Source organism: Dermacentor variabilis, chromosome 11 (assembly GCF_050947875.1).
Source record: "Dermacentor variabilis isolate Ectoservices chromosome 11, ASM5094787v1, whole genome shotgun sequence".
Classification (NCBI taxonomy): domain Eukaryota; kingdom Metazoa; phylum Arthropoda; class Arachnida; order Ixodida; family Ixodidae; genus Dermacentor; species Dermacentor variabilis.
The window spans coordinates 82926508-82951489 of record NC_134578.1 but is presented as its reverse complement, the minus strand read 5'-3'; the positions used below and the strand labels follow the sequence as shown (position 1 = coordinate 82951489).

Sequence of the window (24982 nt, the reverse complement as noted above, 5' to 3'; positions counted from 1 at the left end):
TTTCTCCTACTCCAGGTAAACAGAAATAAAATATTTCTGAAAATGAAATTGAGTGGGACCCATCACTGTTCGTGTCTTTCTTGCCTTTTATTTTGCAGTTTTCTCGCCAGTTCTCCACATTAATGTCAAGGCTGCTTTTATTGGTTCCATCATTAGCATGACATTACAATGGTCTTGGCTAGCTGTGGCTTCGTTGTGTAGGCAATGTCAGTGAGCTGCGAGTTTGCTTAGCATTTGGAAACGCAGAAACGGCCACACAGTGCGCTCGCATTAGAGATGATAATGTAAGTTATTGATGACTTCAAGAGTGGTTGCTTGACTAAAACAACAATTTTCTTTTACTACAATGACCTTTATCGCTTTCTGTAATTACATTTTGTGCTGCTAGCCGTAGTCAGCTGCCACATGCAAGTAGAAAGATACGAAGCAGCTTTGTAATCAGATCTGCTACACCTATTGTCTGCCATTGGCAACAAGGTGTCTGCCCCTTCCAAAAGAGCATCTTATGGAAGACTGAGCCCTCAAGGTCAACCTCTCCATAAACAGAACTCATGATAAACAGAATCAGTTTGCTGAACCGTCCCCAACTGAAAACCCCCTACACACGCATGCATGCGGCATTTCGATCAGAATTCGATCTGCACTTCGATCAGAATTTGGAGTTATCAAACTCGGCCAAGCACACACGACACGTTGGTAATCTCTCGGTTACCACGAACTTCCGATGATGCGAACACATTCTAACGGTCCCTTCGAGTTCGTATTAAGCGGGAGTGCGTTGCACACGCACCCGCGCGCCCGCTCCTAGCCGGGGGAACGCGGCAGCGTTACACATCGCTCGCGAGCCGCGGCAAAAGCAAGACGAGGTCACGGCCGCGTGCTCACGGGAGCGCGGAGAAGTGCACATACGCGATCGCCCCGTCTCCCGCGGACACGAGAAGGAAAGAGAGGGAGAGAGAAGTAAAGAAATGCCCCAGACTCCGCTGCCACGCCTCGGAAGCCGTACTTCTCCCCCGCTGGGTTCGCACAGAGAGGGAGGGAGAGAGAGAGAGAGTTCGATGCGAGCCGGGCGGCTGGCGATCGTATCGTCCTCGATTGGAGGGCCGGACGGCGATGGCCAAACAAGCGCGCCGCTCACACGCCGCCACCGCTCCGGGCTCGCGTGCCACAAATCAGCGTGCCACGCCGCCTCCGCAAACGAAAGTGACAGGGCTGCGCGCGCTCGCCTGGGCACTGCGCAGACCGCAGCGTCCGGGGAGAAAGAAAAAAAAAGAAGAAAAACACGCGTGCAAACTTAATTGGAAGCGCCCGCAGGACTTTTCTTTCCTCGCGGGCGACGAATATTGCTGTCGACCGCGGGGCCCAAAAGTTATCGCAGCGCCGACAGCTGCGGCGCGGCGACAGAGCGGTTGGAATCGGCTCGCAGTCCTTGAGCTTGCGCGAGCCGGACTCCGCAAATCGCACGAGGCGAACGACTGCTTGCGCGGTGTCGTCCGTCTTGTACAAGTCGCTGGGCGGCGCATGACCGCACATGACACGGGAACGTCTTGTCTATGCGTTACGGTTAAAACTCGGTTTAACGAAGTCGATGACACGTACCGATAATTAGTTCGTTAAGTCGAGAACTTCGTTAAGTCGTCACTTGCGCAGAAACCCGAAAAATCCACATTTTCCCTATGTTTAATTTACAGACCCTGCACCCCCTTCCCCTTTCATTAAAAAGTAATTGTTCGATCAGGCGAGACATTTAGTTCGCTTTCTTGCTTCAAAGTTTTTCCACGCATAGGCTCGACGAAAACTTCGTTAAATCGAAAATTTCATAACAGCGTGTTTCGTAGTTTCACTATAGTTGGTCGTCTGCTACCTCACACTACAGAAAGAAAAAAAACCCTTTATGCACTATATCCAGCCTGCGGCCCCGTCCGCTACCCCCCACCCCCCCCCCCCCGAAAAAAAAAACAGGAAAATGAAGGGAATATCGCCTGCACCTTCTACAGCTTCACAAGTTCTACACTCTACACTCTTAGAAAAATTTACACCTTTGGGGCGTATCTTGTCCCACAACGATAATCGTCATCTGTCTTGCCCGCGTTTCCTTTCTTTAACGCTGCGAGCCCGGTACTTCCCAGTCACGAAAGGCATGCGCGTTATCAGTGTGACGCAGCATTCTCGACAGGAAAGTAGCGAGCGCCGAGTTTCAAGAAAGGAAACGCAAGCAAGGCAGGTGACGATTATTGTTGTGGGACAAATATACACCCCAAAGGGTGCAACCGTTTTAAGAGTGTAAGAAAAGTTTACACCCTTTGGAGTGCCCCTTCTGCCACACAACAATAATCGTCATCTGCCTTGATGCGTTTCCTTTCTTGAAAACGCCGCGCCCGCTACTTTCCGGTCGGGAATGCTACCATGCTGATAACGCGCATGCCGTTCGTTACTGGAAAGTACCGCGCTCGCAGCGTTAAAGAAAGGAAACGCATCAAGGCAGATGACGATCGTTGTTGTGTGGCAGAAGGGTCACTCCAAAGGGTGTAAACTTTTCTTAGATTGTACGGCTGGGTTACGGCGCAGCCAGGGATTCGCACTGCGCCTAGCCGTGAGTAGCGCTACGTACCGCTCCAAATACGCGTCCCCGCACCCAACCTCAAGGAGAACGCCACGCTCTCAAGCAGAGTACTCCCGAATTTGGCCGCCATCTTGGATTTGAGATTCCTAAACTATGACGCCATCTTTGATTATGACGTCATGATCACGTGGATTCCCTTCTATCCGATGGCGTGACTGCACACTGCCATCTCCCACCCGCCAGCCTCACACGCTGCCCTTCGTGAAAAAGCTACGCAGAACAGCAAACAGACCCCATGTGTAGTCATTACGCCCTCCCCCTACCCTCCCTCCGGTTTCTGGCCTTCCGATTCTCTTCTACAGCGGGCTGTAGCTCGTTCTCAGCGATAGCTGTAGGGTGTCTCGATGCCTGTGGCGTCTCCTACAAGATCAGGCCCGGCTGACGACCATACCTCCATAAGCGCGTACAGAAAAGTCCCCGACAGACTGGACGATCAGTTTTTATCGAAGGTTATAAGGCTCCGGGTGTTCGCCCACGCCACTAACCAGCCCTGAAAGCCACACGTTCTTCTACACCTACCGGAAAGAAAGAGACGTGAGTGCCCGCAAGTAGAAACGCTGTGTCATCGTCCAGTGCGCGCGCATACGGTCAAACCCGGCTGTAACGAACAGGTCTATGTGCGCTAAATGTAGACTGAGAGATAAATTAGGTAATTCGGTATACCCACCACTGGCCTGTAATATTTGATAAAACTAAAATAAATAAAGATTGTCTGACCGCTATTGAACTTTTTGGAAGTAAGACCTGTTTACTTAACGTTTTCGGCCGGTGTATACTCTGACGAAGGCTGGTCTCCACACCAGCCGAAGACGTTAGCACGTCTTACTTCCAAAAAGTTCGTCTCTTTCCTACATAATATATATATATATATATATATATATATATATATATATATATATATATATATATATATATGAACGAACGTCAGATATACCGAAGCTATTTTTGTATACGGTTATACGGTGTAATTTCACTACAACGAGGTTCCACCGTCGCGTCTTCCGAAGACGAGGGACTGGAAATTTACCGGGAAGCGAATGCCATCATTACTGATGCAGGAATGGAACAGAGAAAATGGTGCTCGAACTCCCGCCTTCTCTGCACCCAGTTCTTAACGACGGCCTCTCACTTTGCATACGATTTCGTCATCTCCAGAGGAGGAAGCAGCAATGAAAGAAACAATTTATCGAGAAAAAAAAAAAGAAACGACATGTAGTAAGCAGTAATTCTTTGCTGGCGCCTTGAACTGAGAATGAGGTTTTCGATGCGCCATATTGCGTAGACCTGCTTTTCGTCCACTTAATTCCTGCACACATCGGCACAGCACATCTACCGCAGAGAGCGCGTCTTGAAGGATCGTGCAAGGACCCGTCTCCTCAGATTCAAGGGCTTCACTGTAAAATAATTTACAACCTTAAAAGTGAGAAAAAGGTGTAAATGTGTCTAACTCACACCCTTAGGGTGTGATTTATAGACATATATTTACACCCTTTTTTCTCTTTTACCAGTGTAAATTATTTTACAGTGTTGATATCAATTAATGTGCTGGCAGCGGATGCCCCGCGTTCCACGCGCCCAATGAGGGTGTTATATTATAGCGTGCGCTTATATGCTGCGGTAAATTTGGAGCCTTTTATAGCGAATAATTCGCTATATCGAGGTCCGTTCCTTGCCTTCTGCCCCTCTCTCTTTTACTCCCCCGTCCGCCTCGCAACGCGTAGGGTCTGTTAACCTCTATGGACAAACTCGTGTACACTACCTAGTTAATAACCTCCATGCATTTGCTTTCGTCCCTTTCTCAATACCAGTGGGGCTTTGGACTCGGGGTTCCTCAGCATGGAGACTGCAACCCCCACCCCACCCGCCCCACCCCTTTATTTGTTTCTCTGCACGTGCATGCATGCAACCTCGGAGGTCAGTTCTAGGGAGGGGGATCGGAGTTTGTGACCCCCCTTTCCCTCCCGTCGTTGCGCCACTGAAGAAGACAGAGTTGCGCAACCTCTTTCGGAGGTGCAGAGAGCCGTCATTTTTTCACGGTGCCTACACCGCAATGGTGAAGTGCTAGTGCCACCATGTCACCCGCCTCAAGGCGCGGCTTAGAATGGCCGCACGGGAGCTACGAACTACACAAAACAAGAAAAAAAAATGAAAACAAGGAACGATAACATTAAGTGGGACACGATAACATTAGTATTTGATTTGGCGTAGTAAGCGTAGCGCACCGCGATCGGCACCCAGTGCAATTTTGCGGACGTATTAGAGGGACACAAAAGAGACACGCTAATTCAAGCGCGATCGGAGATCGTTGTTCGGAACGAGCGTTCAGTTTGCGTCCAGCTTCGCCTCACGCGATTGGCCTAGGCCGGACGGGCGCGGCGCGGCCTAGGCCAATCGCGTGAGGCGAAACTGGACGCAATCTGAACGCGCGTTTCTCAAAACTATATTTTCGTTACTTTCGCGCTAAGGGTTTAATTACGAGTAATTAAATGACGGCCAATGTTCCGGTTCTTTTCTTTTTTATTTCGCATTAGACCCCCAGCAGTGTCACACCGCGGAATTGGAATTTTCTTTTTTTCGTATTTGGACTGCTGTGGCTCGGCAAAAAGTTCTTGAAACTTGCTAAGTTCAGTCTCTGGCTCTTGTAGAATACAACATGGTCCACCTTTACCGACGAAAAATTTCTCTTGCAGACGGCGTGGCGTTTTTGGGTTCTTTCGTGGCTTTACAAGCCTTCCTTCATGAGAATAGTTGCAATTTTTTTTATCACAGAAGGGAAATTTACCAATATCGATCGAATTTTTATTTTCTTTCTACGAGGGTCGTCCAACTCAATCCGGAACTTTTTTTCTTTCCCGGTTTAAATAGACGCCTAGGCTGGAGGTTTTGTATGCAGTAGAAACTGGCACCTGTGTCCTGTTACCGGTAGACGGCACTCATTTCCCGCGCTTCTGGATAGACTGTTATTAAAGATGGCGGACAACAGTGTGAACGTCTACGTGGAACAGCGTGTTGTGATGAAGTTTTTAGTGAACGAGGGCATAACACCTGTTCAAAGTTACATAAGACTTCAGGCTCAGTACGGTGATGTGACCATAAGTCGCAGTAAGACATTTGAATGGTATAAGCGCTTCAAAGATGGCCGCATCTCTATTACTGACTATCCCGATCGTGGTGGATCACAGCCCAGGACAGTCATTCCTGAGAACATTCAGCGCGTGGAGCAGCTGATCGTGGACAATCTTCGCATACTGCCGTGAAATTGCAAGGGTGTGTAATCTGTCGTTAGGAACAGTGAACACAATAATTCACGAACATTCGTTGTTCGGAAAAGTGAGCGCACGCTGGCTCCCAAAGCAGCTGTTTGCCCTTGACAGACAGAGAAGAGTTGGAGTCTGTAGAGAACTGAAGGAACGCTATGAAAGGGAAGGTCAGGATTTTCTGAATCGCATCATGACGCGTGACGAAACATGGTTTCACCATTTCACCCCAGAATCCAAAAGAGCATCGATGCAGTGGAAGCATGCGGCATCACCACCTCCCAAGAAATTTCGAACAGTTGCGGCTGGTGGTAAAGTGATGGCAAGTGTATTCTGGTGTAAACAGGGAATTATTCGCGTTGATTTTTTACCCCATGGTGTCACTATCAACAGTGAGCATTACTGCCGTGTTCTGCGTGATGTGCACAAGGGCTTACGGGAGAAACGTCCGGGTTTGATAACAAAGGGTGAGGTCTTTTTGCAAGACAATGCCCGACTACATACCGCTCAATGCACCTTCCAAACAATCCAGGAACTTGGCTGGGAGATATTACCTCCCCCTCCCCTCCATAGTCCTGACTTAGAACCAAGTGATTTACACCTATCTGGGCCCCTGAAGGAATTCCTTGGAGGAAAACATTTCAACCCTGGTGAAGAAGTGAAGAGTGGTGTCCTACAATGGTTTCGTCGTAACAATAAATCTTTTTATGCCGAAGCATTCCAGGCGTTAGTTAAACGCTGGGATGAGTGTATAACTGTGCCTGGAGGTTATGTGGGAAAATAAGTATTCTTACCACACTTTGAAATTTGTTCTTCTATTTGTTTAAAAAAAAAAAAAAGCCCCGGATTGACTTGAACGACCCTCGTGCTATTCTTTTAGTGAACTTACGGAGCACGGCTATAATGGACCGGCGGATGGCATCCAACCGACGCGCACCGAGAGACAATAGATTCGAAGTCGACAAGGTTAAACCGGTAACAGGAGGAACCCGCTGCGGAGGCAAGAGCAACGGCGGAAGAATGAAATGATCGTCTGTTTCAAGGTCATTGCCGGAATAGCAGTCGCCTTTATATTTGAGAGACCAGGCCTATGGGGGTAAAAAAAAAAAAAATTTAGACGACCATCTCTGCAGCGGAAGCTCGATAACGTCGCGTACCTCGCAGTGCCGTGAGAAGCGCAGAATCCCGAATTCGCTTTTTCAATCGAACACACGAACGCCGAACACACAGAAACTCGCCTAGTTCCCTATTTATGCATCTGCGGCTTTCCTTGTGCCTCGTTTTTCCGGCGCTACACCGAGTAGTGGACCTTCTTAAAGAGTAGCGTATCTGCCATCCCAGCAGCGCAGTTCTTCAGCCGCTTAAAGCGCTTTCTCACGACGTGTCGCTTCCCAATACGTATGCGTTGAAGTTGGTCTCCTATCTTCTTTTCTACCAAATACTATGTTCCTCAAATGCCACAGGCCAGATCAACACCCAAATTTACTTTTTGTTTATTCCTCACAGCACGCAGTCATTCAAAAAAAAAAAAAAAATCCGCATTAATTTTGACCACCCGCACCTAAATCGGAGTACACCAGCGTTCTTGCATTTCGCCTCCCATCATCGGGACTCGTACCCGCGACCTCGCGCCCAGAGGCGCAACGTCACAGGCGCTGAGTCACGGCAGCAGGTCTGCAGGCAGCCATATACATAGGCACACGGTGTTGCACAGACATGTCGAAACATGGACGCACACGGTGAGGCGAGCAGTGCCGGATGCTCTGTCAACAACCTGGTTCTAAGAAGGTCGAACATAATAACCAAGCTGTTCTTGTGGCACAAAGCGCGCGCGCGTGTGTGTGTGTCGAAGGGAGCCTCGAGCCTTTGAAATTTCAGGGGAATACTCTTGAGCCTAGAGGGCGTCCGATAGAAGAAAGAAAGAAACGTTGAGGAGCCATTCCACTCTGTGAAGGCGGGCGACCAGCGAAGCCGTAGCACATCACACGGGGTACGCATGTATTTATTGCCTCCACTTGGTAACGGCAGTGACGATAGCTTTGCGACTGCTGTGACGTATACGGATTCGTTCGGTTACAACCTTACACAGAATATTGGCCAAAGTTAAATCTATGCACGACTGCTGCTCGAGTAGTTGAGTCACTTGGGTGGGTGTGGCACTTCAAACCAAAACCCTTCGAGCACAAACTCAGTGAACCACTCCTTGTCTGGTTCTGAAACGTCCGCATTCAAGTCCCCAACGATGATCACAGGGGTAGTGAGATCACGGCTAAGCCATGCAATGTGCGTGGTCATGAACTTCTCGACATCACGCTTGGGTGTGCCTGGAGATCACAATTACGTGTTCCGTTTGTACGGCACAGACATCCCTCCAGTCGGTGGCGATGTCCTCTTGCGAGTCAAGGGTGTATGGTTGCACATACATTTTGTCCTTTGCGTACATGGCAACGCCTTATGCTCGTGAGTCCATCTGCTGTTCACAAAGGATTCCACTATACCCATCGACATAAAACAATGCATCATCGTTGATTTATTTGATTTGTTATTATTTATTATTACTAGGGGTCATGTGCTCGAGGCCTGCTTCACCTTCGCCGCGGATAGGACCGGTATTGCACTGCCTCCGGGATCGGCCACCATTTCTTCCCACGGACACGACAAATGCATCGGGGGTACAACAGGTATAGAACTTCGCTGTAAAAGGTTCATTATAAATACAGAGGTTCAAGTTTTACTTGTTAAAAACAAGTTTCCCTGTATTGTAGAAGTTCCTAAGCACTGAACACTTTCGTCACACCCACAATCTCAATAATGAACGCACCGGTATAGAAGCGCCGGCACGACCTGTCGCCAGCAGCAACATCGACGCAACATGGGTGCCATGTGCGGTTTGGTTATCGGCTGCTACACATCGAAGCGTCCTCGATTTCTTTTTTTTTTCTCCTGCGCGCGTAAGCTTTTTCGTCCTTCGTCACTTTTGCGTTTTAGGCATACGTTGTGGTTTCTGTCAAAAGATTCAGCGGAGATCTATCTGGAGACCGTGTAGCACTAGCTGACACGCATATCCCTCGAACTTAACGTTCATTTGAAAGCTCTATGCTCCTTAACGTCAAGGACCTTCGGTATGCCCGCGTGACTTGGGTAGTCGGTTTGTTATGACTGCGCGCACACAGCAAAGCTGACACCCTCGAAATCCAAACGAAACCTTAGGAGGGCGAGAACACACAACCATATCGAACGTACCCGTATACGCTTATTCGCTATTGATTTCGTACCTGTACACGCCCATGAGTCAAAGTGAATCATCGCGTGCACTGCAAATCCTCCCCGACTAAGACAGCATATTTTTTCTTTTTGCCACGGAATTGAGAGGCAGTTGGGTATTGTTTGGCCACGGTGTTTCCTACAAAATTCACTGCGGAGAACTCTAGTGCCTTAGTGCCTACGGCAGGTGCGAGTACAGCGGTTTGGTCAGCATGGTGATGAGTATTAGTACGTGAATTTGCCTACGAACTTCGTCCTTCTGGCTTTAAAAGCGACTTTGTGGTTTTGCAAAATTGATCATATTCGATAAAATATTGCGTTGCAGATGCAACAATTCGCAATGATTACTCACGTGCTCAGGGACTCATTGCCTGCCGTGTTAAGGAAACTACGATTGCTCGGAAATTCAGAAGAAAAAAACAAACTGAAGCGTTACCAAATAATGTCTCAAGAACGTCTGGTGGCACAAGCCCGAAGATTGCCCATCATTCCCGTGGTAGCTGAGCGATCGCAGCGCCACAGTTCCCCCTGGAATTCTCTCTTTCTTATGGGTGGGATGAGGCACCCGAGATCGCAAGGTGCACCGGATGGATCTCGGAGGTAACGGTCCCGGCACACTAGCTCAGCGATGACATTCATTTCTAGGAAATGGTCGACGAACGTTCGACGCTAGCGCGAACCCTAGCGTCCGCTCCGGTCTCGGAAAGAGTTGCCGAGGTTTCTTTTCAACGAACGCAAACCCCGTAGTTTCAGGAGAATCGAGATACGTCGACGCATCTGCGAAACCGTGCGTCGTATGTACTTCCTAACTCAGCTTGTTCGCGCTACTGATATCGGCGAGCAGAAGTGTCGGCGGGAGAGGCCGACAGACGGCTTTCGAGGGTACAAACAGATAATCAAACGCCATCGAGGGCTGGCGCCGAGGCGTGAACGAACTCGTCTTACAACACAATTATTTCAGATGTCAGAAAGCGAAGCGTTTATAAGCTTTCGTAAGCGTCAAGCGAAGCAACGTTCCAGGAGAGAGAGCCCAGCGACCAGAAAGAAAAAAATAATAATAATGATAATTCAATCGTTTAGAGGTAATAACAATCTCGAAAGCAGAAATCATCGGGCCAGAACAGCGAACAAAAGTTGAGGGTCCATCTTCGAAAGCACCACTCACGTCAGGGACAAGCGAAAAGAACGCAGTAATACCCTGGAAAATGTCTACAGAGGTTTCTCAGCTACCTTAATTCTACACAAGCAGGAAGATACCTATACAGAAAGGGGTCAGACAGGGATACACAATCTCTCCAGTGCTATTCACTGCGTGCTTGGAAGAAGTACTCAAGCTAATAAACTGGGAAGGCTTAGGAGGAAGGAACGACGGCGAATATCTCAGCAACCTTCGGTTTGTCGATGACATTGTTCTATTCAGCAACAATGCAGACGAGTTACAACAAACGATTGAGGTCCTTAACAGAGAGTGCAAGCGTGGGGTCGAATATTAATATGCAGAAGAGAAAGATAATGATGAATAGCAGGCAAGGGAACAAGAGTTCAAGATCGCCAGTCAGACTCTAGAGTCTGTGAAGCAGTACGCTTACATAGGTCAATTAATCACAGGGAACCCTGATCATGAGAAGGAAATTCATGAAAGAATAAAAATGGGTTGGATCGGGCATACAGCAGACATTGTCAGCTCCTAACTGGAAGCTTACCATTATCACCGAAAAGGAAGGTGTACAATGAGTGCATTTTACCAGTGCTGACATATGGGGCAGTGACTTGGAGACTGACAAAGAAGCTTGAGAACAAGGACCGCGCAAAGAGCGATGGAACGAAGATTGCTAGGCATAACGTGAAGAGACAGAAAGATAGCGGATTGGATTAGAGAGCAAACGGGTATAGCCGATATTCTAATTGACATTAAGAGAAAGCAATGGAGCTGGGCAGGTCATGTAATGCGCAGGTTACATGACCTGCCCATTACCATTAGGGTTACAGAATGGGTACGAAGAGAAGGGAAACGCAGTCGAGGACGGCAGAAGACTATAGGTGGAGCCATGAAATTAGGAAATTCGCGGGCGCTAGTTGAAATCGGTTGGCACAGGTCAGGGGTAATTGGAGATCGCAGGGAGAGGCCTTCGTCCTGCAGTGGACATAAAACAGGCCGATCATGACATTTGACGGCTACCAACTGAGTTTATTAACATGGTAACAGCAGCCACCCTCAACCACTGAACATTGTTTTATAAACTGCACAGGTACCAACTTATTTCGGGACGTGCTTCAACGAAGTCTCAAAAAAAAAAAAAAAAAAGAAAGGGACTTTGACCTAAATCCTCATTCCGTACGACATCGGGCGGCAACTATAGTTGTGACAATGTACCATTCCATATGTTTTTACTTATAGGAATGCACAGCTCGTGGAAGACACGTATGTCGGCCTATAACGCCGAACCTGCACGATTTCCTCGCCAACTCGTTTCGGCCAAATGAGTAGATGAGCCATATGTAAAAATACTGGAAGATATCTATAGCGGCTCCACAGCCACCGTAGTCCTCCATAAAGCAAGCAACAAAATCCCAATACAGAAAGGCGTCAGGCAGGGAGATACGATATCTCCAATGCTATTCACAGCGTGTTTACAGGAGGTATTCAGAGACCTGGATTGGGAAGAATTGGGGATAAAAGTTAATGGAGAATACCTTAGTAACTTGCGATTCGCTGATGATATTGCCTTGCTTAGTAACTCAGGGGACCAATTGCAATGCATGCTCACTGACCTGGAGAGGCAAAGCAGAAGAGTGGGTCTAAAAATTAATCTGCAGAAAACTAAAGTAATGCTTAACAGTCTCGGGCGAGAACAGCAATTTACAATAGGCAGCGAGGCACTGGAAGTCGTAAGGGAATACATCTACTTAGGGCAGGTAGTGACGGCGGATCCGGATCATGAGACGGAAATAATCAGAAGAATAAGAATGGGCTGGGGTGCGTTTGGCAGGCATTCCCAAATCATGAACAGCAGGTTGCCATTATCCCTCAAGAGAAAAGTATATAATAGCTGTGTCTTACCAGTACTCACCTACGGGGCAGAAACCTGGAGGCTTACTAAAAGGGTTCTACTCAAATTGAGAACGACACAACGAGCTATGGAAAGAAGAATGATAGGTGTAACGTTAAGGGATAAGAAAAGAGCAGATTGGGTGAGGGAATAAACGCGAGTTAATGACATCTTAGTTGAAATCAAGAAAAAGAAATGGGCATGGGCAGGACATGTAATGAGGAGGGAAGATAACCGATGGTCATTAAGGGTTACGGACTGGATCCCAAGGGAAGGGAAGCGTAGCAGGGGGCGGCAGAAAGTTAGGTGGGCGGATGAGATTAAGAAGTTTGCAGGGACGGCATGGCCACAATTAGTACATGACCGGGGTTGTTGGAGAAGCACGGGAGAGGCCTTTGCCCTGCAGTGGGCGTAACCAGGCTGATGATGATGATGATGATGATGATGATACTCAAAGCGAAGGACGCATATCATGAAATTGAATTTAGCCCAGAGTGGTATCCTACATCGATATAGGGTGTTCATATTTACCACCACTTTAGTGTTTCCTTGACAGCTGGACGTTTGCGCGAGCAGGACGTTCCGAGGACGAAGAGGAAACTTTACGGGGGTGGGGGGGGGGGGGGCGCTCTTATGGACGTCTGGGCAGCCATGCAAGCGGAAGAGACTCACTAGCTCGTTTGTTCCTGCTGCCACTATACGAGTAATTTGTGCCCTGCAATAAGTACCTTGCAAGCTAAAAAAAAAAAAAACTGAAATGAAGAGAAATACAAAGGCTAGTAAATCTTCGAAATAGAGGCGGTAGACGTGCAAATCTTATGTCTGCGACACATTCCGCAGGTACATGGTTGCAGGTTCGATTGCCGGCCTACGGGCAGCCAGGTTCCGTTGGGGAGAGAACGCAAAAGCGCTCGTACACATTAGGTGTCCGTTAGGGAACCCCATACGGTCGAAATTGAACCAAACCCCCGGCCCCCTTCTCACACTGCGACGTCATTCATAGCCCGCGTGCTGCTTTGAGATGTTAAGCGCCATGTTTTATTTTCCGATTATTGGCGAAATTAACTTAAGTACCCTAATTATCGCACACGCTGCAGCTATGGAATTCATAATCATGTCACATCTAACGACGTGCCCATTATTTACGAATCGTGAGACAATAACGGGCTTCTTGGCATTCGCTGCGCCTGCTTGACCGAGTCAGTCGCCAAGGTCTGCTACGAAACACATCGGTGTTCCGCTTTTCCCAGCACAGGGTAGCCAGCCGGTACCTACAGTGGCTAACCTCCCTGTCTTTAATTCCCTTTTGTCTCTCTCTCTTTCTCTCTCGGTGTTCCGCACGGCTTTGCAGGGAAGTCTCTTTTACCAGGAGGATAAGTTGATGCCGATGCATTTCGCCGCAAGTCAGCAGAGGGATATTTCGACACTCTGAGGATAAGTAAGAAGCCTGATAGGCTAATTAAGGACCGCGCAACGAGCTACAGAACGATGGGAGTAACACGTAGAAAAAAAGAAGGGAGTTTTAGGTGCCAAAACCACAATATGATTATGAGGCACGCCGTAGTGAGGGACTAATTTGGACCATCACGTGTGGTTATTCAACGTGCACCTAAAGCTGAGGACACGGTTGCTTTCGCATTTCGCCACCATCGAAATGCGGCCGCCGTGGCCGGGATTAGATCCCGCGACCTCGTGCTTAGCAGCCCAACACCATGGCCACTAAGCAACCACAGCGGGTAACATTTAGCAACAGCTAGGGAGACGGGGGATAACGAGGGGTAGACGATTAGGAGAAATACGTGGGAGTTGGGCAGGCCGCATGTGACGGGTAGGACAGATACCCGGAGGGCCATTAAGAGTTAGGGAATGTGTACCAAGGGGAGGGAAGCGCTTTGAGGGCCCCAAGGATATGGGTGGTATGCGATGAAATTAGCAATTTTTTCAGACATAGCATGAAATCCGCTGACGAAAGATAGGACAAAATGGCTATGACGGAGACGCATTCGTACTGCAGTGGATGCGAAATAGGGCTGCTGCTGCTGATGATGATCTGGAAACCGTTGTGCTATAGTTTCGGGAGGCCTCGCAAACACGCCTGCTATGAACATTGACTGCCTCCGGCTTCAATTCCTCAACCGCAGCACATATCCTAATGTGTCCAATCACAGTGAATTAATCATTTCGCTAACTGAATTTGTCAGTCATTGTCGCATGTTGCGTTCCGCCGGCGTTAATGATGTGTATCCAAAAAATAAACAAATAACCTCTTTATTGCACCGCTCATAAGTATCAGTACGAATAGTCCCGGTGAAGACACACTTGAGTAGCCATTAAATCAGAAATATAGGAGAGAGCTCACTGCAGGCTGATAATTGCAAACACAAAGTAGGTTTAGCCGTCCAGAGTTGAAATAAATAAATAAATAAAATATCACAATGCGAGTCTTTCGGTCAGTCCATTTAATGGAGGACTCTAGCTTGGCTTCCCGGGTATGAAAGCGATTTAACGTTAAATTATATATATATATATATATATATATATATATATATATATATATATATATATATATATATATATATATATGTAGAGAGAGAGAGAGAGAGAGAATTCTTTCTTTGAGCTCGATATCAAGGAGCTCCTCTTCTAGGCAAAAAAATCCACAATACTGGGCCAACGCTGCGACCAAAAGTAGTGGAACTGCTACACCAGTTGTGAAAAACAAATGCAAGGGCGAGCCGTTCTATGCGTCGGAAGCCAGTTCTATTTGAAATGTCGACATTCTGGCTCATTTAACGAATGCTGCACTCGCTAAGCACGGATGACGTATTTCGTCGGTAGGAGGGGCGCGTTCCAAAGGGCTGAAGTTTGCTCAACTCGTCAAGGCAGCTCGCCATGAATGCGAGCGCTATTTGCGAAGATAGACCACCAATACGACTTAACGCGTACTCAGTTGAAAGTTGCCAGCTCCCGCGCGCGCTTCCATCTGTGACCAGTCTTAAAACCACTAGAACGCAGTTGTGACAACCTGCGTGATAATTCAGTAATTACACTCCTCAACAGTTGCCACGCGGGAAGTTTCTATTCTCGAGGGAATTCGACCCATATCCAGCGCAATCGATTCAACCAGGCGCATAGTTGAAAACCACCGCGACAGCGTCGAATCGTCCGACTTGCAAAGATGCGAAGCACGGTCATAAATAATAATCGGATAAAGGTATTGTTTCTATCCGATAGGATCGCTCTCGGACTGCAGACGATGCCGTACAGAAGCAAGCAAGCAAGCTTTGGGACAGCAGACGATGCTGTACACAAGCAAGCAAGCAAGCAAGCAAGCAAGAGAGCAAGTAAACAAGCAAGCAAGCAAAACAAAGGCATCCAAAAAAAAAAGAAAAAAAAGAAGAAGGGGGTGGGGGGATCGCACCGCCGTGGCCTGGCTGGCAAGCCGGCCACATCAAAGTTTCAACTACCACGAAACTGGAGCAGTCGACGCTGGGAGCGCGCTTCGCGATGGGATGGCCCCGTCGGCTATAACGGTCGTTACCCGCAAATGAGTCGGGAGCGGCGCGTGTGTATGGCTTACTTGGTTACGATGGCTTTGCGGCTACGCTGCGAGACTTCCAAACAGCCGAATGGCCCTGCCGCGCGAGGAGATCTGGCCATTTCTTTATCCGCCGCGCCGCTACGTACGACCCGTCACATACGCGGATGAGGAACGACCTTTCCGGACACGCGCGAATCAACATCACGCGCCCGGGCGCACTGTGTGTGCGTGACGCACGCGACAACAAAACACACGCGCACGTATGTGTCGCAATGTGCGCTTACGAGGCGCGCGGGTGCCCGTGTCGTCTCCGAGCGCGTACGGTACAAGCCGCCCTGTAACTGCGCGGCGCAACATTCCGGCCGTTTCGCAGTCGGAGAGCAGCACGGTGCGTTGCGTCCTCACAACACAGTGCAGCGGTCACACGTGAAACGCTCAATTCATGGTCGCAGCAGCGCCTTTTCGAATCTTGAGTGCTGCGGACTTCTCATTGCGTCACCGTTCCGGATAAGCCGAGCACGCAGTCTGTTCGAAGGAGGTGCTCGTCGGGCGAAATGTCATTACACCGCGCATAATTTGCAGCTGTCGAACGACAGCGGCACCGCGGTACGGTACTGCGAGAATGGATGAACCTTTTGTGATCGCGTAGCTGTAGGGAATGCTCGTATCTAGGATACGATGCACCGAAAGAAACGACCCCGAGAACGCACGGGTTCTTTTTTTTGTATACGTGGTTCTCATGCTGTACGTTTCGCGTCGGTGGTTTTTACGGGGGAATGCCTTGGCGTGTACGCGGGGTCGTTCACAGGCAGACAGGACAATTCGTCTCTGAGAACTAGACGCGAAAGCCGGCGACAACAGGAAGCCAATCACGGATCAATGATCGGCAGCGCGAGCTGCGGCGGCGAAACAACCAAAAAAAGAAAATCCAAACTAGCCGCGTACTCTTAAAGCACCGACTTCCTCCCCCGGAGGAGACAGCTAAAAAAGAAAAGAAAAAAAGGAAGCAGTAAACGAATACGAAGTGCCAGGTCTAATGGTACTCATCCAAGCGTCGCGCGTGAGTACGTGGGCTCGCCGGAAAAAAAAGAGAAGAGAAGCGACCTCCCTTCGGCGGACCCCAAAACGATGGGCCGACATGCTCGTTCCCCGGGGATCGCCCCTCGTGAGCGCTGCCAGCAGCCTCCGCCGTCGGCGACAGGGCAACTTCGTGCTCAAACCCAGCTGCATTTTGTCTCCGGCCGATCGTCGGCGACTGGTTTCAATTTCCTCGACAGCGCGGAAACCCTCCACCGAGCCATTCCCTCGCTGCGATCGTACGCCCCGAGGAATTGCTCGCCCCCCCACGAGTTACCGCTGGCCAACGCGTTTTCGAAGCTCCGGCTCTTATAAACGACATCGCGTGCAAACTTTTCGGCTTGCGGATACACAAAAGCGTCGATTTGTTACTGAAAGGAGAGAGCTTGTTGAGTCAAAAGTGCGAAACGATCCCAGGACCCGGGAGTGTCGAGAGGTCATCAAACCGTGCGTCAAGCCGTCCGCGACCGCTCGTCACATCGGAGACGCACCACCGCACGACTACCACTGCTCCTTGAAGGGCGTGGACGTTCGGTTACGTAACGGCTATTTCCTCGTCGCTAACTAGCCGCGCTGATTGTCTCCGGGTGCACGACGACAAGAAGGTTAGGCTTAAAAATAAAATATCCGCACAGAATCGGAACCCCGAGCGCACGACGGCCCAGGGGCGCGCTGCTCGCTACCAAACACAGGCTGTGCCTGCGAACGAGCGCATCCCACACAGAGAGTGCCTGACTGACCCGATCCGCAGTTTTTGAAAGGTGCCTTTCAAGTACACTTCGCGGTGGTCCCGGACATCCGATGGGCTGAAAGGTAGCTCAGGAATTCAAAAGGGTGATTTACCTGGCGGTGTCCATCGTGGAAGGTATTCCGGTGGAGCAGCAACACGAGATAAAAGTACTGCACGCGATCGTGTAAACACCTGACGCCCGAGCAACTTTGTGCCCCACACGATGTGTGCGGCCGCAAGATTACTCGACAGATGGCGTTACGTGTCGCAATCGCAAAATCTTTTTCAGTTTCGGTTTCGTTAGCTTTGCAGAAGCCATGACAGAAGCCCCGAAACCGTCCTCTGGCTTGAACAATAACATACTAACGCAAGTAATTTTAAAATCCAAATGACAATAAAATATGCAAATAATATACCAAATAAGGTGTTTTACAACTAAATGCTGTCAAAAACGCGCCTAACATGTCTGCCGAAGTGAAAATATTGCGCTTCCGGCGCCTGCCGTCTGCTAATACATAGCCTTCAAGATTTACCCTTGTTACCCAGAGAACGTTGCCGCGTTCGTAGGTAACGTAGTCGGCGCTACATCTGCGCATTTATATACGTGCACAACACCATAGACCGTGCACAATACATTTCACTCAATAAAAAATTTCGGATATGACGTACATGCAACCGTTTCTGGCGCCCTGTTGGTGTCCTGCCGTACACAAGAGCATGAGCTTTGAGATCTTTTTCTCTTAAGGCAAAGGAGCCATCACTAAAGGAATGCGACACCACCTATTTGTTGCACCGTAAACACGCCCACCATAATAAACACGGTGGACACACTTAGGCTGTAATCATCGTTGCCCCGGTGTAAGAAACGCTCACATCTCGGAGGCCGAGCGAAAGCGGGTTAAAAACATGGCAATGATGACGTCTTTCTTGGCCTGAAATCGCCTTTAATGCCTGCAGTCTGAAGGATGTGATGTGTAGTTCATTCGGCGGTTAATTCGCGGTGCTGTTTGAAATTGATCAACTTTACACGAAAATATAATGCGTGCATCTCACTTATTCAGCAATCCACAGCGCAACTCGTCTTACTGCCCTGCGAATGTTCCGTCGCATTATTTTTTCTTAATTTTAAAGCCTCACCTCTGACGGTGTCAATCTCCAATAAGCTCATGACTGCTCATGACCGTGCTCATGACCGAGCACGACAGTTTTGTATTAGCGAATCTCAAAGGCTATTGTTACAGCTGGAAAAACTTTTTAATATTTTGGATAGATGGCGCGACCATTCTACAATTTCCCTGGGCTTTCAAAATAGGGATTGAGGTTTCCGGCGCACGCTTGGAGCCGAGAAAGGAGGGGAAGGGAGGAAAAACAATGGGAAAATCAAAGGAAGAAAACAAAAAGACGCTAGGCTAAATCACGTGAGTTGACGTATGACATGATGTGTCGCGGGTGTTTTGAAAACAAATGACACGCACATGAGCGTGAACTCGCTCCGTCGGTGCACAACTACCTGCGGAGCGACTGGAACAAAGCCATATTGTTGCTCCAATGGACAAAGCCACCTGAATAACATAAACGGCTTACACGTTTCCGCAATGTTCTGGTGTGGGTGCCTTTGATTCGTTTGAATTCGGTCAGAGCGGTCGCACAACGCTGGGCCTCAGTTTGCTTTTTCGCTTCCCGTCCGGAGATGGCCGTGTTATGGCACGGGGCAGGCGGGCATGCAGCTGTGCTAGTCATCTGCTTGAAGCAGACGTAAGCGTAAAGAACTGTGCGAACGTGCCTTACGTAACCTGCTCTATTAAAGCTAGCTTTGCATATGCGAGTAAAGGTTCCAGAGCAAGTACACAACATAGAATATAGCAACATATTTAGTTATGCAAGTCGTTCAGCATTCATGGCTACTGCGCGTAACAAACAAACAAACAAACAAACAAACAAACAAACAAACAAATAAACAAACAAACAAATAAATAAATATTGGCGCCGGTTTAGTGGTGAATGCGACAGAAATGCGTTAGCATTACGACGCACCTATTTGATGAACCTCACCCGTGATTTAAACCACTTTTCAAGCAGAGGAACGAGAACAAAAAGGGGTTAACCGAGGGGCCCGATTTGTATTAGACATATCACAAGAAGCCAACGAACACTGACACCAAGGACAACATAGGGGAAGTTACTTGTGCTGAATAAGTGAAATAGAGAAACGATAAATTAATGGAAACGAAAGTGGATGAAAACACAACTTGCCGCTTGCCCAAGGTGGGGAACGATCCCACAACCTTTGCATCGATCCGCAGCGAAGGTTGTGGGATCGTTCCCTACCTGCAGCAAGTTGTTTTTTCATTCATTTGCATTAATTTAAGCAGAGATAACTTTTAGGATTCTTTTTAGTAACCATCGTGCGCATGTCATTAGCCTTCCTAATATACCATTGTCTAAACATGTTAGTGTACCTGGTAAAATCAAATGTACCATTTTTCAGTCGGGTTTTAAAACGCGCCACGACAGGGAAATCCTTCTTAACCCATAAATTTGATACAATTCGTTCAGGCATCTACGAAAACGTTGGGTTGGCCACATGTCTCACGCTGTAATGACACGCGCGTTGTGAAGGCTTGGGAACAGTGCTTGCTGGTGCTTATTCTTCATGCGTACTACTTCTCTTTTCTTTTTTTGGTGTGCTGCTATCGTTGTGTCTCGTGTATATATACAGTGTGTCCCAGCTAACGTTATCCAATCTGTTGTTAGAAGAAACAAACGAAGAAAAAATGCAAGGTGCAAGGCATACAGTCATAAAACCTATACAGTGTTCGTTCTTCACAAGTCTGAATACCGAATACCGTAGGTCTTATAACCTTATACTTTGCACCATGTTTATTTTTCTTCCTCATCTTTTTCTACTTATAACAGCAGGGGACGGCAGAAAGTTAGGGTGGCGGATGAGATTAAGAAGTTTGCAGGGACAACATGGCCACAATTAGTACATGACCGGGGTAGTGGAGAAGTATGGGAGAGGCCTTTGCCCTGCAACGGGCGTAACCAGGATGATGATGATGATGATGATGATGAACAGCTTGGGTATCGTTAGCTGGGACGCCCTATGTATAGTGCGTAACATGCGTCGTTACCAAAGTTGAGATTGTTTTTTTTTTATTCAAAAGCTTGCCTTTAGGCACAACACAAAGGATGTTAAAAGTACGCGAACAGATTCGACTCGTGCGAAAAATCTAGAAGTGAACGATGGTGTGGTCCATGAATCCAACGTTCAAGGTCGGGTGGGCGGCCAGGCCGAAGGCCTGTTGACGGGAGGTGCCGGAGACGGCTTAGATGAAGTCCTGGACACGTCCATAGCAGGTGTGTTATTGTCACATTTTGTATTATTGTGTTACAAAATGGGCACGATGCTCCGTAAGGACCATGGTACTGTTGTGGCCAGAGAGCGGTCACATACGGGGTGAGCGCGACTCCGACACGTAGCCTCCTTAACGTAACCTCCTCTCGGCGGGTTAACCCACCAGGGAGGTCTGACCTACACGGAGGTATAAGAGCTCGTGTGGTACGTCGGAGGTTTTCCTTTTCACGGATCAGTCGTTAACAGGCGCCTTCAGGAAAACACGCAAGTATGTTGTAATCTGTGGGTGGGTTGCCATGTCTGCTTCAAGGAGACCCGGCAGGGCTGCTCGAGGCATACCACTGGACGCGTATGAGGATATTCGTGGTGGCAGCAAGACGGTGAATGCTATCTGAGAATAGAGTGGACCGAGCTACTCCACGTATGTCGTGGATGGCGTGAACAGAATCCGTGCGAATGATGAGTTGAGAGTAACGAGCAGCTTGAACAGTGGGTAGCAACGCGGCCATGCCGTCTCGTATGCGGCAAGACAGGCCGGTGGTGCAGGATCGGCAACATACGAGCACGTCTGGCCTGCCTTTGGTATCAATGGACACGCGAAGCTGTGTGAATCATGGTGCCCTTAACACTGGCATCAGTGTACGCCAGTGTCTTGATTATCGTCTTGGTTATCATCGGTGCGACGAAGGCGCGAAACTTGGGCATTCGCCTGCACGGCAGGAAGGAATTATCGCTATGACACTCTGCTATTCGTACTAATTATTGTATTACCAATTTTGCATATTATATTTCTTTATCGCAGTGTTAAATGAACAAATGAATTAAGCAAATACAATTCGCATAATTCTCTTTAAACGAAAGTAAAAACAGAGCATACCAACCTTCTTAAAAGTTTCTTGTAACAAACTTTCTTCAAACAAAAGTAACAACAGAGCCTACCAACTTTTTAAAAACTTTCTTTTAACAAACTTTCTTAAAAAAAAGTAAAAACAGAGCCTACCAACTTTTTTAAAACTTTCTTTTTACAAACTTTCTTCAAACGAAAGTAAGAACAGAGCCTACCAACTTCCTTTAAACTTTCTTTTAACAAACTTTCTTCAAACGAAAGTAAATACAAAGCCTACCGAATTTCTCGTAACAAGCATTAATAGGAAGTAAAAGTAAATAGGATGTTAATAAAGTTTATAGAAAGTTGGAAAGAAGTCTAAAGAAAGTAAGGATGCATTTTTGTATGGGTGGCGAGGAACTGGGCTATACGGACGACCAAGAGGCTTATTGTCACTTAATTGTACCCTCTTCCACGGAGCTACATCGGGTCTCGTAGAAGCAGGATTGCCTATTTCGTGTCCCATGTACCGGGCCAGTGAAGCAGCCGAGCAGAAATTTGATGCCTTTAGGGCGCGCGCGCATCGACGTTGGTGCACGAGTTCGTCGAAAGTGTTGAGTTTGGACTCGGCCTGTAGGGTTGGCAACGGAGTGAGGCGTGGTAGTCCCGTTATGGCCCGCATGGCTTCGTGATTAATGGCCTCAAGGTGAGCCCATTCTGCCTTCGTGAGATGATGAAACTGGGCTCTGTGTACGAGTCGTGGTTGCAATACAGAACGTACAAGAAGGCGAGCCATGTTGGTGCTCGCTCCACCTGATTTCTTCGCAATCCGACGTATAAACTGCATCGTTTCTGCGGCCTGTTGCTTTGCATTCTTGACCCATGGTCCCCCAGGTCCGGAGGAATCCATTTCAAGGCCGAATACACGGAGAGTTGAAGCCTCGTGTAGTGGTTGCTGATCCAGAGTTGACTGAAGAGGCCGGAGTGCCAGTAGACGGCACCCATACTTGTTCACTACTGTTACGTTTCGCCTACGACGCGCGGTTTAGCCGGCGCGGCTGCAACAAAGCGGCAGACATTTTGGCCCGTTCGGCGTCGCCGCTACGCCTCCCCGCCAAGCGCGTCCAGGCATGTTCCGATGCCACGTGTCTTCATGTGCGTGTGTGAGTGTATGTGCATATTGGTGCCCACGCTTGTCGAAGCGCGGCAGCCGGGGAGAGGAGCTCCCAACCCCTGTGAAGCGAGGGGGTCTGACAGGCGCCGACACGACAGTGTGAGCCACCTCCTCCCCATTGTGCCCGACCGGCGGCGACACGACAGTATGCGTCACCTTATCCCACTGTTCCCGAGCGGCACAGTCACGTGCTCATCTATAGAGGGGTTCCTTCTTGCCCTCAACTGCGAGAGTATAAAAGCAGCTGCCCCCGGACGCCAAAGGAGGGCTCCGATTTCTTCTGTTGAGTAAAGTGCACTCCCGTCTCTCTACTTCGGTCAACCTGACCGCCAACTCTTTGCGATGTTAGAGTAAACAAGTTGTTTTGTTGTTACCAGTCGACTCATGCTTTGCCGGGACCTTCGGATGCTTCCAGTTGTACCCCAGGCCGCCAGGCCAACGCTACCCTTGGGGCTTGCGACCCAGGTGCAACCACGGGCGTCAGCGCCGAGTTCCCAACACTACGGACATGTACGACGTCTTGTCCTTGGAAATTTCAAGCCGTATTCGAGCACACCGGTTGGGCGTCACGTTTAGGGCCTCTTGGAGTGCTTGTTCTTGGTGGCAGATTTCAGGATGAACGTACCAAACAGGGATGTCATCTGCGTACATTATGTACTGCGCGTTATGTATTGTCGCTAGCTTCCAAGCTAGTGGAAGAACAATTTTGAAAAGGAGCACAGAGCACGGCTAGGGAACTGAAGCCAATGGAGAATTCCGACAATTGTTTCTTGACCCACATGGTCATACGTTCTACGAATATCCATTGCCAGAATGGTGCGAATTCTTCGGGAACGGCCTCCGATGAGAACCATAAAAGAAAGGTACGCAAGGCCATCCTCTGCGCCTAGATGAGCACGGAACCCGATTTGGCCAGGATCATACCGTGAGTGCCGCTCGAGCCACCACGTAATACGTGTCGCGAGCATACGCTCCATCAGCTTGCCTAACGTTGAGGTTAGTGCTTTTGGGCGCATATGAGCGATATTATCTTGGGTTTTTCCGGGGTTTGGGAATAGGGACTATTTCTGCATGCCGCCAAGGATCGGGGATGACACCTGTAACCCAAGCTTCGTTTATAGCCCCCAACAGCACTTCGAGAACCTTGTCTTCCGTGCTTTCATAAAGTTCATACGGTATGCCATCAGGTCCTGGTGCCTTGCATGGCTTCGACAGGTCTATTGCCGCTAAAAATTCCGCCATAGTGAAGGCAGTTTGTTTACCTTCGATGTCGGAGAGCGTAGGCGGCGTGCCTGCGTCCGCGGGAAGGCCGTTTTGAACAACGAAGTGAGGCGGTGCTGTGTCCAAAGCAAGAAAAAAAAAGGCGTGGGCGACAGTTCCTGCGAATACTGCTGGTGTCTGGCCCGATGCTAGCAGGGCGCAGGCTGGGGATTCTGGATGGCGCCGACCACGTTGCATTGCTCGGAAGGTGCGCCAAATAGAGACATTAGACGACGAAGGTCCGAGAGAAGAGCACCAGTTCATCCAGCGGCCACGTTCTAAGCGGTGCTCATGGCGCCGAGCCACTGCAGTAAAGCGTTGGGCCTCTAACCGAAGGGCATTCGATGGAGGATCAAGTTCTCATGCAAGTTCTGCTAGGCGGGGCGACGCCCGGAGTCGCAGAAGTTGCAAATCTGGAGCGGTTCGCAATTCATCAACCCACGACGTACGTGCTGCCTCAACTAATGCCGCCCTAAGAGAATGGGACGTGTCCCGCATGGAGTTGGATACAGTGCTTTCTGATAGAGATTGTTAAATGCTTGCTGTGTCGCATGTTGATCTTTGGCGTAGTTACCTTTGCTCACTGTCACTGAAATATCGGTATTGGCTATTTTGATGGAATGATTTACCTCATCGATAGTGCCTACACGTGAGCCCATGAAAAAGGGGGCTGCACTGTAACCCCGTCGTTTCACTCTGATGAAGGCCGTGTCACGTGCGTGCGTGTGAGCGCTCTCCCCATGTACAGCGCCCCCTGGTGCCCACGCATCATCAGCAGCGCGCGTGCAGGACGTTTCATTTGCCGTGACATATAGTTACTAG

The 24982-nt window shown here is 48.8% G+C and overlaps 1 protein-coding gene across 2 annotated transcripts in view; it reads right to left on the bottom strand.

The window, feature by feature from the left end:
* The window catches only part of Mical (Molecule interacting with CasL), a 99994-nt gene extending 82228 nt beyond the window's left edge, over window positions 1–17766 (bottom strand). Inside the window, exon 1 of one of the 2 annotated variants that reach the window (XM_075674356.1) lies at window positions 17656–17766. The gene's annotated coding sequence lies outside the window, so the exon portion shown is untranslated. Of the gene's footprint in view, window positions 1–15774; window positions 15911–17655 lie in introns of those variants that run through there. The other variant, XM_075674357.1, reaches the window with a different exon arrangement.
* Window positions 17767–24982: the final 7216 nt, after the last annotated feature.